This window comes from Bubalus bubalis, chromosome 5 (genome assembly GCF_019923935.1).
Source record: "Bubalus bubalis isolate 160015118507 breed Murrah chromosome 5, NDDB_SH_1, whole genome shotgun sequence".
NCBI lineage: Eukaryota > Metazoa > Chordata > Mammalia > Artiodactyla > Bovidae > Bubalus > Bubalus bubalis.
Window position 1 is genome coordinate 23922288 of NC_059161.1, and position 14105 is coordinate 23936392.

A 14105-nucleotide genomic window follows, 5' to 3' on the forward strand; every position below is an offset into this window, starting at 1 on the left:
GCGTGGGGTATCTCTTCACGGCTGCTCCAGCAAAGCGCAGCCGCTGCTCCTTACCTTGGACGAGGGGTATCTCCTCACCGCCGCCCTTCCTGACCTTCAACGTGGGATAGCTCCTCTAGGCCCTCCTGAGACAGTAGATAGAGCAAAAGATATTGATCAAGGTCTTAGAATAGGAAAAGAGTTCAGAACTATGACTGTTAACATTTTTGTTAGTCTGTCTTGATGTCTATCCCTAACTTCCATGAGCTAGACTATTTCTGCAGAGCTTATAGTAATTTGAATCGCCACACTAAATGCTGTTGTGAAATAAAGTGGATTTTTTATTTGTCTGAAGGAGACTGGCAGCATTTCTATTTAGTTTTACTACTAATTAACCTTCAATTATTTGTATAGCATGTAAGATTAACACTGCTCACATATACGAGAGAAAGCAGGTCAATGAAATGTGCACTGAAATAAACTGGATTTTGATGAATTCACTTGCAATGTGAGTTATTCTCTGAGAGAGCTGGGTGCTATAAAGTTTATATTCCTGAGTTGGGAATAACTATGTTTCATCTGAGCGGCAGAGATACAGCAACTTATTTCTGTCTCCACAAATATGTGGCAATGAAGTTCATGCCATCACACACCACCAACCTGTAGGCAACCACAGCTCTTTTCTGCTGCCTTATCAGCCTCTCCCATAGAACAGAGGGCATGAGACAGGGAGAGTATTTGCTATAAGTTGAGCTTGTAGGCTGCCCACAAGGAAGATGGAGATTTCACAAGTGTTCTTGATGTAGAAGATGATATTTATGTGCAGTTACTCTGAGCACTGAATTGGAGAAAGGCATAAAATGTGGTGGAAGCAAGTTGGAAAATCTTATAACTAAGTTTGTGGGCCTGAACTTTTTTCAAATATAGGAGAAATCAGAGAGGCAGAGAATATGTTCCCAGGAGCCTGCCCCTCCTTCCAAAAAGCCTTGAGAAAAGCAATAGAGGGAATTCAGCCAAGACAGTACAGACTTAAATTCTCCACCTCACTGCTTTCCAGTATTAGCAAGTATGATTAGGAGATACGACTGAAGCTAATCATAGGACCTGATGTTAGTGTTTATAATTTTCCATTTCCCTGCACTCTTCCTCTTATGCATGCATTTATTCAGTAAGTGTTTATTGAGTGCCTACTATGTATCAGGCAGGCTACTGAGACTGTGGAGACTATGACAAGGAAACACTGATACTGTCCCCACCATAATGAAGCTTATAAATCAGCAGAAGAGGCAGACGTTAAAGCAGTCAAAAGCCACTGTGAGATTACTACCAAGAGTTCATGGTATTGTGAAGGTCTTTTCTATGTGTCGGGAACTGTTCTAAGAGCTGAGAATATGGCAGTAAACAGTAAAATCCTGCCCCCTTTAATTTTATGTCCTAGTACAGGAGATGTGAGTGTTGGACTGTGAAGAAAGCTGAGCACCGAAGAATTGATGCTTTTGAACCGTGGTGTTGGAGAAGACTCTTGAGAGTCCCTTGGACTGCAAGGAGATCCAACCAGTCCATTCTGAAGGAGATCAGCCCTGGGATTTCTTTGGAAGGAATGATGCTAAAGCTGAAACTCCAGTACTTTGGCCACCTCATGTGAAGAGTTGACTCATTGGAAAAGACTCTGATGCTGGGAGGGATTGGGGGCAGGAGGAGAAGGGGACAACAGAGGATGAGATGGCTGGATGGCATCACTGACTCTATGGACGTGAGTCTGAGTGAACTCCGGGGGTTGGTGATGGACAGGGAGGCCTGGAGTGCTGTGATTCATGGGGTCGCAAAGAGTCGGACACGACTGAGTGACTGAACTGAACTGAACTGAACAGGAGACAAGACAAGAGAGGACTCGTTGGAAAAGACCTTGATGCCGGGAAAGATTGAAGGCAAAAGAAGAAGAGGGCAGTGGACGATGAGATGGTTGGGACAGCATCACCGACTCAGTGGACATGAACCTGAGCAAACTCTGGGAGACAGTGAAGGACAGGGAAGCCTGGAGCACTGCAGTCCATGGGGTTGTGAAGAGTCAGACACAACTGAGCGACTGAATAACAACAACAGGAGACTACTGAACATAAAATGTAAAAATAAACATATAATGGAAGTTCAGTGTGATGATGTGTGAGTGCCATAGTAAAAACAAAGTGGAGGAAGAGGTTAGAGTGTGGCTTTAGGCAGGATGGTACCGAGGAGCCCCTCTGAAAGGATGACTCTTGAGCAGCGAAACAGAAGAGCTGACAAAGACTCCCACAGAAATCTGGAGGAAGATTGTTCCAGGTAGAGAGAGCAGCATGTACAAAGGTCCTGAGGCTGGAAGGACATTGCCTGCAAATGCAAACAGACCATAGGCAGGCAACGGTGGTGGGAGGTGGTCAGCAGGAGGCTGCGGCAGGAGCCCCGAGGGAAATGATGGTGCTTGGGCTGGATTGGTGGTGGGTGGGGAGGAGGCGAGATGGTGTGGGTTTAGGAATTTCCTCTATCATAAAGGGATTCCACCTGGTTAGGGAGGTGGAATCTTCTATGATTTCAGAAGAAGCAACATTTGTGCTGAGTAGAAGTAGCTGTGCTGTGCTATGCTTAGTCGCTTCAGTCGTGTCCAACTCTTTGCAACACTATAGATGGTAACCCGCCGGGCTCCTCCAGGCAAGAATACTGGAGTGGGTTGCCATTTCCTCAAGTGAAGATAAAAAGGGCAGAACATTCCAGAACATAAATATGCATACCCTGTGGGGAAGAAAGTCAAGGTTGAGGCATTGGAAGAAGATCTGGCTGCCTAGGCAAAGATGAGAGGGGAGGGGAGGCTGGAAAGATGGGGAGAACAGACCTCGTGGGACCTCGTGCGAGCCTCTTGCAGGACCTTGGTCTTTATTCTAAGGGTTGTCAGAAGTCACGGAAGGAATTTCAGCAGAAGCAGCCCGGTCAAATGTGTGTCTTGGAAAAGTTTCCAATTGTAGGATGAAAGAAGCTTACTTTGTTTTACTGACATTCATCCCCTGATGAAGGTTCTCCTATATCCATTTTACAGACAAGAAAACTGAGTCTCAGATGGCTGATGGCACTTGTTGGGGCCCACAACAAGATGGCCGACTCCGGGGTCCAGAGCCGCAGCCCCTTGTACCCATTTGCCTTTATTCCCCCTCTCCCACCCCTTCACAGCATCACCCCAACCCTGGCCCAAGCACTCAGTAGTGACAATTATGGTTATTTCTGCCTGTTCCTTCTCAGACTGGGCAGCACTATCTCATTTCTGTCTTTTCAGGGCTTTGATTTCTTTCTCTGTACTGGAAAATTCCAAGGATGCAGGTGTGGTCTTCATTTTCCTGCCCCAATTTGTGTTTTGGAATGAAGTTTTTTTTTTTTTTTCCATGGAGTCCAGCAGGGGCAACATACTGTTACTAATATTCAGTCATTCCTGCTAACATCATCTGTCTCGCTTTCCCTTCCTCTCTCCCTCAAACTTTTACTGGAGTCTGTCTATGCACCGGGCATCAGGTTTACAGAAATAATTCTTGTCCAGGTTGGAGAAAAAGCTATGAAAACCAGGTGACACAGATTAAATTGTTAATGGTGGGTGAATAAGTTGGCCAGGTATTTCTCTTGTCAGAGACCTAAGGGAAGGTTAGAGCTGTGGAGAGAGGCAGGATTGGGCCAAAAGAGAGAAAGGATGCAGGAAGAGCTTCCCAAAAAAGCTTGCAACTTGGGAACTTCCCTGTGGTCCAGTGGTTAAGAATCCTTGTTTCCTTGCAGAGGATGTGGGTTTGATCCCTAGTCAGGGAACTAAGATCCCGCATACTACACTGCAAGATCAAAAAATAAATAAAAGTAAATGAAATAAAAAGAAACTTGCAACGTGGCCGAAATCTAATTCAATAGGAGACATTGCATAAGAAAATCCTCTTAAAAAAATGTTCTTAGTCCTTCCAGTCCCCCAGATTGTGATAACAAGGAAGATGTGGGCTGATGGAGGATTAAATTTTCAGCAGCCATGGAATAAGAGGCTCAGAAATGGGGGCCATTGCTCCTTGAGGCCAGGGAGGGGGAGAGAGCCCAAGAACACCAGATGATGGTGGGGTAGATGGGGATGTGATGCCCTCAGTCTTGCCCACGCCTGCCCCGCCAGGCACAAAGGTCAATTGCTCCTACAGGCAAGGAAGGCTGCTTGGGTGTTATTGTTTCCAGTGGCCATGGGTTGTGTTTATTTATTTACTGGTTTATTTTGCCAGTCAAACTCCAGTTTATTGACAGGACTCAGCCAGCCTCTGGCCTTTTCCACCCCAACCGACCGCAGCACAGAGAAATAATTAGTTGCTGCGGTGTCGGGAACGGATGTCCAACTGACATCTCCCCTTCACCAGAGTCAAATTCAGCGGTTTCCCTGCCTGCTGAAAATTACCAGCTTCATGCTGCCTTCCTCTCCCCGCTGCCTACCTGGTGGGGCTTTCCTTGCTTATTAAGAGCAGAGCCAACCCCTCGGGCTGACCTTGGCTTATAATGTGCCCTCCCCACCCTTTTCCCCTTTTCATCTTATGTATTCCTTTCTGATTGGGTGTATGAGGGGGAGAGTGAGGCTTGAGTAGGTTCTGATTCCTCCCCACTAAGAAAAGCTGGCCTCTCACTGTTTCTCAAAGACCTAGGGCTCTGAGACTACAAGAGCACCGGTAGGCTTTAATTGCTTCCTATCGGTGTAGTGACCTTTGTCTCCTTGGGGGTATCCTGAGGCTTTTTTGCAGATACAGTCAAAGTGTGCACTTTCAAAAGCCAAGCTTCATTCTGCATACTTCTGTGTTTTGAAACCTCTAGAAAAGGCAGGGTGGGATATTGAGGGATAAGTAGGGGAATGACTGGGGCGGGGGAGACGGTAGTGAACACTTGAGAATACAGAGATGTGCTAGGCTTGAACTTTAGACATTGTCAGTTGGGGCTGACGTAGGGGATTAATAACAGGGTTGGCAGGACATTTGTTTATTCATTCACTCTACTAACATTGGGCTTCCCTGGTGGCTCAGATGGTAAAGAATCTGCCTGCAATACAGGAGACCTGATTTTGATCCCTGGGTTGGGAAGATCCCCTGGAGAAGGCATGACAACTCACTCCAGTATTTTTGCCTGGATAATCCCATGGACAGAGGAGCCTGGTGGGCTGCAGTCCATAGGATCCCAAAGTGTTGGACATGACTGAGCACTCATACACGTATACTAATGTTTGTGGAGCTCTTTCATGTGCCAGGCACGGATCTAGGTCATGGGGATGCTGGAATGAACTGCATGTGGTCCCTGACTGGGAAGCCTGGGGGTCGCCCTACTAAGGAAGCTGACCTTTATTATGAAGGTGCCAGGGAGCTTCTGAACAGTTTTAAGTAGGGGAGTGATGTGATCCAATTTGCATTTTAGATCACTCTGGAGGCCAGGAGGAGGAGACATTGGGAGTGGGATACCAGAGGACACCAGAGACTTCATTAGAAAACTCTGGTAATATCCTGGTTGAGAAAGGACTAGGGTCCAGCAGAGGCTGAGGCACTAGGTATGGAGAGGGTATACGAGGTATGTTTTGAAGGTACTGTCAGTTGGACTTAAAGTTTGGGGATAAAACAAGTTTAAGCCCCTTCTCTTAAGAGAAAGTTCGAGGACCTACGTCAGGTCCTGAAGCCTGTAGGAGCTGGCAGATCAATATACAACTTCGCTACTTGGCTTTCCTCTGAGGATTCTTTTCACCATTTGGAAGAGGCTGTCTCTCCCTGCAGATGAAGACTTGGAGGTTGCCTCATGGTACCTAACCTCACAGAAACTCAGGACTGGAAGGTGGTCTTAAAGGTGGTCTCCGGCAACAGTTTACATAATTCCAACCCCATCTGCAGTCTTCTCACTTACACCTCCTTGGCTGCCCACTCTATCATCCGAGAGCTTCCTTCTAAAACTATACCCAAATCAGTCTCCAAGCAGATTCTGCCCAATTATTGTTAGTTCCAGTTTGGAGGTCACAAAAAACAAGTAAAACAGAACACGCAGCAGATTGGAAAGCTCCTAATGGAGAGTGAGTTCTGCTCCCAGAACCATATCTGCTTGGGAGAAGAATATGAGTGCAACCATGTGTCAAGCATCAAATAGCAGCTGTTTGGAGGGTGGCTGGGTCACCTTCTAACAGCAGTCACTTGACTGAGCCACCCCTATTGCTGGGTGTGGGCTCTTGTCATCTGGGGAGTGAAGGAGACACTTTAACGAAACATTGCACACTCTAAACTCCTGGATTTCTGGATTGCACACCCAGTATCTCCCATCCTCTGCTCCCTGTGATGGACAAAAGAATCCACCAGGACCTTGTTTGTTCCTGTGGACTGCTCCCTCCTATTGGTGGGTGAGGGGTGAGCCCATGAGATCTGAGAGCTGCAGGGCTGTTCTCTGCGTTAAAATTCTGCAACCGATCTAATTATCTGATTTATCGGCTCAGATACAAGCAGCAGTTAGGCTCCAATTCTAACTTTTAATTGGTTGTACAGTAGTGTGAGATCATGACCTCTTACTAAACTCTTCCCATTAAGCTTTCATGTTTACATAGCACCATAAATTCAGCTCATCAGTCTTCCAGAAACTTCTCCAATTTCTGCCCCTTTCTGTGGAGCCAATTATTTTCCTGTTTGTCTTGCAAGTCTATTTGAAGCCTGACTTCCTGAACTACAAGCACAGAACATGTGAGTCTGCTCTTCTCTCTTCCTCTTGCCCAACCTGGAGATGCTCCCAGTCTCCCCTGTGTCCCATCAATTTACTGCTGGAATCATTCCACTGGTTTCCTCTTCTTCAAGCATCTCTCAGTTAATGAACCTTTCTCCTCCTATGACTCTCATTGCTTGGACCTTTCCTCAGCTGGACAATGACGTATTTCAACCTTATTCAAAGGATCCTGTGTCCCATTCTCTCCTAAAGTAACCCGAACTTATTTTTAAAAATAATGTTAAAAAATATTTATTTATTTGGCTGTGTCAGGTCCTAGTTTTAGCACGAGGGCTCTTTCACTGTGGTGTGTGGGCTCTCCAGTTGTGGTGCCGGGCTTAACCACTGGACCACCAGCGAAGTCCCATCCAAACATTAATACAAGTTTTGCAGCAGATATAAACAAAGCTGTAAAAGCTCAGGAAAAAACATTAATGAAACTAACATGCCACCTTGTGTGGAGGTGGAGACTATAATTTCATAATAGATATAAAAAAAATGGAATGTTCTTAGAAATGAAAAAAATACTAGAATTGACTCTGGATGACAAAAGTGTGAGATACAGGATAAGTTGGAAAACCAAACCAAAAAATAGAATGATTAAATAAATAATTACAATACACGAAAAAAAAATAGGATTAGCAGTATAGGAAGAAGATAGGACGATAGGAATTAGGAAAGTTTAACAAATAAGAAAAGTTTATTTGTTAAATAAACTTTAACTTAGAGTTGAATAACTCTAAGTTAAATAACTCTAATAAGTTAAATAAACTTTAACTTATTAGAGTTAAATAAGTTTAACTCTATAGAAGATAAGAGTTAGGAAAGTTTAACAAATAAGAAAACAGTAAATAAAGACATAATAGTCGAAACTTTCCCAGGGTGTTTTAGTAAAGGAATTAACCTGTACAGAGTCCCTTTTAGGATTAATTACCAGAGAAAGATGATCAGAAAATATCATTGTATAGCTTCAAAGATAAAGGATATATCAAGTACATAAAAAGGAGAGAAACAGAATAAAAGTCTCTGGGAACTTGCAACCTAAACGATAGAAGCAAAAGCAATTAGGAAGGCATCAGTTCAGTTCAGTCGCTCAGTCGTGTCTGACTCTTTGCCACCCCATGGACTGCAGCATGCCAGGACTCCCTGTCCATCACAAACTCCTGGAGTTTACTCAGATTCAGATTCAGATTCAGATCAGTCGCTCAGTCGTGTCCCGACTCTTTGCGACCCCATGAATCACAGCACTCCAGGCCTCCCTGTACCTCACCAACTCCCGGAGTTCACTTAGACTCACGTCCATCGAGTCAGTGATGCCATCCAGCCATCTCATCCTCTGTCGTCCCCTTCTCCTCTTGCCCCCCAATCCCTCCCAGCATCAGAGTCTTTTCCAATGAGTCAACTCTTCACATGAGGTGGCCAAAGTACTGGAGTTTCAGCTTCAGCATCATTCTTTCCAAAGAAATCCCAGGGCTGTCTCCTTCAGAATGGACTGGTTGGATCTCCTTGCAGTCCAAGGGACTCTCAAGAGTCTTCTCCAACACCACAGTTCAAAAGCATCAATTCTTCGGTGCTCAGCCTTCTTCACAGTCCAACTCTCACATCCATACAAGACCACAGGGAAAACCATAGCCTTGACTAGACGAAACTTTGTTGGCAAAGTAATGTCTCTGCTTTTGAATATGCTATCTAGGTTGGTCATAACTTTCCTTCCAAGGAGTAAGCGTCTTTTAATTTCATGGCTGCAGTCACCATCTGTAGTGATTTTGGAGCCCAGAAAAATAAAGTCTGACACTGTTTCCACTGTTTCCCCATCTATTTCCCATGAAGTGGTGGGACTGGATGCCATGATCTTCGTTTTCTGAATGTTGAGCTTTAAGCCAACTTTTTCACTCTTCCTCTTTCACTTTCATCAAGAGGCTTTTGAGTTCCTCTTCACTTTCTGCCATAAGGGTGGTGTCATCTGCATATCTGAGGTTATTGATATTTCTCCCAGCAATCTTGATTCCAGCTTGTGTTTCTTCCAGTCCAGTGTTTCTCATGATGTACTCTGCATATAAGTTAAATAAACAGGGTGACAATATACAGCCTTGATGAACTCCTTTTCCTATTTGGAACCAGTCTGTTGTTCCATGTCCAGTTCTAACTGTTGCTTCCTGACCTGCATAAAGGTTTCTCAAGAGGCAGGTCAGGTGGTCTGGTATTCCCATCTCTTTCAGAATGTTCCACAGTTTATTGTGATCCACACAGTCAAAGGCTTTGGCATAGTCAATAAAGCAGAAATAGATGTTTTTCTGGAACTCTCTTGCTTTTTCCATGATCCAGTGGATGTTGGTAATTTGATCTCTGGTTCCTCTGCCTTTTCTAAAACCAGCTTGAACATCAGGAAGTTCATGGTTCACATATAGCTGAAGCCTGGCTTGGAGAATTTTGAGCATTATTTTACTAGCATGTGAGATGAGTGCAATTGTGCGGTAGTTTGAGCATTCTTTGGCATTGCCTTTCTTTGGGATTGGAATGAAAACTGACCTTTTGCAGTCCTGTGGCCACTGCTGAGTTTTCCAAATTTGCTGGTGTATTGAGTGCAGCAATTTCACAGCATCATCTTTCAGGATTTGGAATAGCTCAACTGGAATTCCATCACCTCCACTTGCTTTGTTCATAGTGATGCTTTCTAAGACCCATATGACATCACATTCCAGGATGTCTGGCTCTAGGTGAGTGATCACACCATCATGATTATCTGGGTCAAAGATCTTTTTTGTACAGTTCTTCTGTGTATTCTTGCCACCTCTTCTTAATATCTTCTGCTTCTGTTAGGTCCATACCATTTCTGTCCTTTATTGAGCCCATCTTTGCATGAAATGTTCCCTTGGTATCTCTAATTTTCTTGAAGAGACATCTAGTCTTTCCCATTCTATTGTTTTCCTCTATTTCTTTGCTCTGATCATTGAGGAAGGCTTTCTTGTCTCTCCTTGGTATTCTTTGGAACTCTGCATTCAAATGGGTATATCTTTCCTTTTCTCCTTTGCTTTTTGCTTCTCTTCTTTTCACAGCTACTTGTAAGGCCTCCTCAGACAGCCATTTTGTTTTTTGGCATTTCTTTTTCTTGGGGGTGGTCTTGATCCCTGTCTCCTGTACAATGTCATGAACCTCCATTCATAGTTCATCAGGTACTCTGTCTATCAGACCTAGTCCCTTAAATCTCTTTCTCACTTCCACTGTATAATTGTAAAGGATTTGATTTAGGTCATACCTGAATGGTCTAGTGGTTTTCCCCACTTTCTTCAATTTAAGTCAGAATTTGGCAATAAGTAGTTCATGATCTGAGCCACAGTCAGTTCCCGGTCTTGTTTTTGCTGACTGTATAGAGCTTCTCCACCTTTGGCTGCAAAGAATATAATCAATCTGATTTTGGTGTTAACCATCTGTGATGTCCATGTGTAGAGTCTTCTCTCATGTTGTTGGAAAAGGGTGTTTGCTATGACCAGTGTGTTCTCTTGGCAAAACTCTATTAGCCTTTGACCTGCTTCATACTGTACTCCAAGGCCAAGTTTGCCTGTTACTCCAGGTGTTTCTTGACTTCCTACTTTTGCATTTCAGTCCCCTATAATGAAAAGAACATCTTTTTTAAGTTTTAGTTCTAAAATGTCTTATAGGTCTTCATAGAACCATTCAACTTCAGCTTCTTCAGCATTACTGATCAAGGCATAGACTTGGATTACTGTGATATTGAATGGCTTGCCTTGGAAATGAACAGAGATCATTCTGTCATTTTTGAGATTGCATCCAAATACTGCTTCAGACTCTTTTGTTGACCATAATGGCCACTCCATTTCTTCTAAGGGATTCCTGCCCACAGTAGTAGATATAATGGTCATCTGAGTTAAATTCACCCATTCCAGTCCATTTAAGTTCTCTGATTCCTAAAATGTCGATATTCACTCTTGCCATCTCCTGTTCGACCACTTCCTATTTGCCTTGATTCATAGGCCTAACATTCCAGGTTCCTATGCAATATTGCTCTTTACTGCGTCAGACCTTTCTTCCATCACCAGTCAGATCCACAGCTGGGTGTTGTTTTTGCTTTGGCTCCATCCCTTCATTCTTTCTGGAGTTATTTCTCCACTGATCTCCAGTAGCATATTGGCCACCTACCAACCTGGGGAGTTCATCTTTCAGTGTCCTATCATTTTGCCTTTTCATACTGTTTATGGGGTTCTCAAGGCAAGAATAGTGAAGTGGTTTGCCATTCCCTTCTCCAGTGGGCCACATTTTGTGAGATTTCTCCATCATGACCATGTCTTGGGTGGCCCTAAATGGCATGGCTCATCGTTTCATTGAGTTAGTGAAGGCTGTGGTCCATGTGATTAGATTGGTTTGTTTTCTGTGATTGTGGTTTTCAGTTTGTCTACCCTCTGATGGAGAAGGATAAGAAGCTTATGGAAGCTTCCTGATGGGAGAGACTGACTGAGGGGGAAACTGGGTCTTGTTCTGATGGGCAGGGCCATGCTCAATAAATCTTTAATCTAATTTTCCTTTGATGGGTGTGTCCAAGGTCAGGAGCAAGATCAGAGTAAGAAGGTAAGCACTTGGAGTGGCTGTGAGGAGATACTGCATGTCCAAGCACAAAGGAGAAGCCCCAGCAAAATGGCAGGAGGGGCGAATTTGCTTTTTGATTCAAATCCCATTTCTGCCAGAGAGACTCAGAGGGCTCAAACAAACTTTGTGCACACCAGGACCCAGGGACCTCACAGAGACAGAGACAGAACTGTGTTTCAGCATCTGTTGTGGAAGTAGGGGTCAGCAGTGGACTGCTGCAGGGACAGGGGCTCTGGGTGCAGCAGACCTGGGTATGGCATATGCCCTCTTGGAGGAGATCTCCATTAACCTGACTATAGAGCTGCCAGAACTTGCACAGGACTGGGAAAGAGACTCTTGGAGGGCACAAACAGAACCTTGTGCATCAGGACTCCGGAGAAAGGAGCAGTGACCCCACCAGAGACTGACCCAGACTAGCTTGTGAGTGTCCAGGAGTCTCTAGCAGAGGCGTGGGTCGGTGGTTGCCTGCTGCAGGGTTGGGGGCACTGAGTGTAGCAGTACATACATGCGATCTTTTGAAGGAGGTCACCATTATCTTCATTACCTGCACCATAGTTTGGCCCCAGGTAAATAGCAGGGAGGGAACACACCTCCACCCATCAAGAGAAAATAGGAAGGCATATAAGATTCTTAATTACAATCTCATATAGCTTCACTCAAAGCTACTCTTGAATGAAAAGACAAGTACAGTGTGACAGTATTCTCCAAGTTAACTTACAGGTTTGAGCCTATTAAATAGTGAAGACACTTCATAGAAGTAAATGGAAACTACTGTAAATGATGATGCTTAACAATAAAAATAATTTGGAAAACTTTGTTCATGTCTTCCATAAACATTTAATGGGCTTATACTGTATGTCATGCTGTTTGCTAGAAACGTGCTCTTACAGGTATTTTTTATTTCACGGTGACAGTTATGAAGATGCTATAGCATTGACTTAAGAACAGAATAAGGTCACTTCACTGGGTGGTAACAGGTTCTAGAAATAGACTCGGAAGAGGAGATATCTTAAAAATATGTGACAAGAGAAGTATAAAGAACCATGGAGACACACATAATTGTATATTTTGTTGGGATCACTAAAAGCAACATGGAGAAAAATCCAGGTCCATAGCTTATACCCTATAGCATTGTATATATGAGTGGATTAGAGACACAATGTTGAAAAAAAAAAAAGAGAATAAAACAGAATCTTAGACCCTTCCTTAGACCCCTTCCCTGTGAAGGGGAGCTGATTTCTTCTTTGCTTGACTCATAACATTTTCATTAATAAGGATGACAGGTTAAGACCCATATAGATTTAAAGCTTCATGAAAAACAATGAAAAACCATATATGGAGGAAACAAATAGGAAATGGGTAACAGATAACAATGTAGAAAAAAAATCTGTGGAAAAGTTTTACATTCAGTGTAAACAAAGAGCCTACACCCGTCTACAAGGGATAAAACCACATGTCTATTGACCCTGTAGCTGGTGAATGTAAGCAGATATCAATTGCAGTTAATAAAGTTAACAAGGGAGGTGACCCATCTCATATGTAAATCATTTTAAAAAAAGAACAATAAAGCAATTGTGAGCTCCCACTTCACATTTATTAGCAAAAATAAACTAAAATAATAAAACCCAAGGCTGGGCAGCTCTCTGCAGACAGCGGTTCTCTCCTATTATCAGAGTCAATGTTAATATTCTGGAGGACAGACCATAAGTAACCCATATATGAGTCCATCTTCAGGCTGTGTTTCACCTTCTGAGAAAGTCAAGCTTGTTATTCATGGGAGTGTTGCCTCCCTGGTGGCTCAGACTCTGAGTTGGAAAGATCCCCTGGAGGAGGGCATGGCAACCCACTCCAGTATTCTTACCTGGAGAATCCCATGGACAGGGAAGCCTGGCAGGCTACAGTCCATGGAGTCTCAAAGAGTCGGAGACGACTGAGCGACTAACACTTTCACTTTTTTTTCACTGCTTGTAATAGTGAAGACTAAAATCCTTACAAACTGGCAAGAGGTTAAGTGACTGGAACCTTATCAATTCAAAGAAATATTATGAAACCATTGGCCACAAATTAAAAGTTATTGAGATACATGGGAAAACCATATACAAAAATTTTAAGAGCAAAGTACAGAACATAAGATCCACTGAGCGTAACAAATTTGAAATTAGATGTATTTACTGAAACCTACGGGAGAGACGCTAAGAAGTGGTGATGGTTGTGATGATAATAAGGACCAGCTTTCACTGACCCTTTATTCTGGCCATGGTGTTTACGTCATCTGCAGTGGGTATGCCTTCCAGAGCCACCGTACAAGGTTAAGTAACTTGCCCAAGAGGGTGGGGTGAGTTTGGGGGTTTCCTCAGCTAAAGGCATGGAGAATCATCCTCACAGGGAACCTGCTCTTCTAACTCCCCCTCAGCCCTATGGTTTAGACCACATAGACTATCAGCCCTGCCCCCCTCCTTTCATATAGACAAGTCCCCAGCTCCCTTTCCCTAGAACTGTCTGTTGTCTTTACTTTCCTGTAACCCAATTTTCCAGCAAAGCCATTTCCAAAAGACTGGGCTCCATGGGCTTCCCTTCTAACTCACTTTCACACAACCTCCTCTTTCCTGATATTTAGCACCAACCTTCTTTAAAATGATTCTAAAAGAACTCTTTATAATCAGGCTTCTGTCTGAACCAAACATCTCCTGGAAGGTCCTTGGCCTCCCTGCTTGCCTCTTGCACACTTTAATCACATTCCAACGGCAGAATAGAAGTGCTTTTGAACCCATAGACAA

At 43.7% G+C, this 14105-nt stretch overlaps 1 non-coding gene across 1 annotated transcript; it reads right to left on the reverse strand.

Annotated features, from left to right (window-relative positions):
* Positions 1-322: 322 nt before the first annotated feature.
* Positions 323-451, reverse strand: LOC112585323. The gene has a single exon (XR_003109796.1). It is a non-coding gene; the product is annotated as a small nucleolar RNA SNORA19 (small nucleolar RNA).
* Positions 452-14105: the final 13654 nt, after the last annotated feature.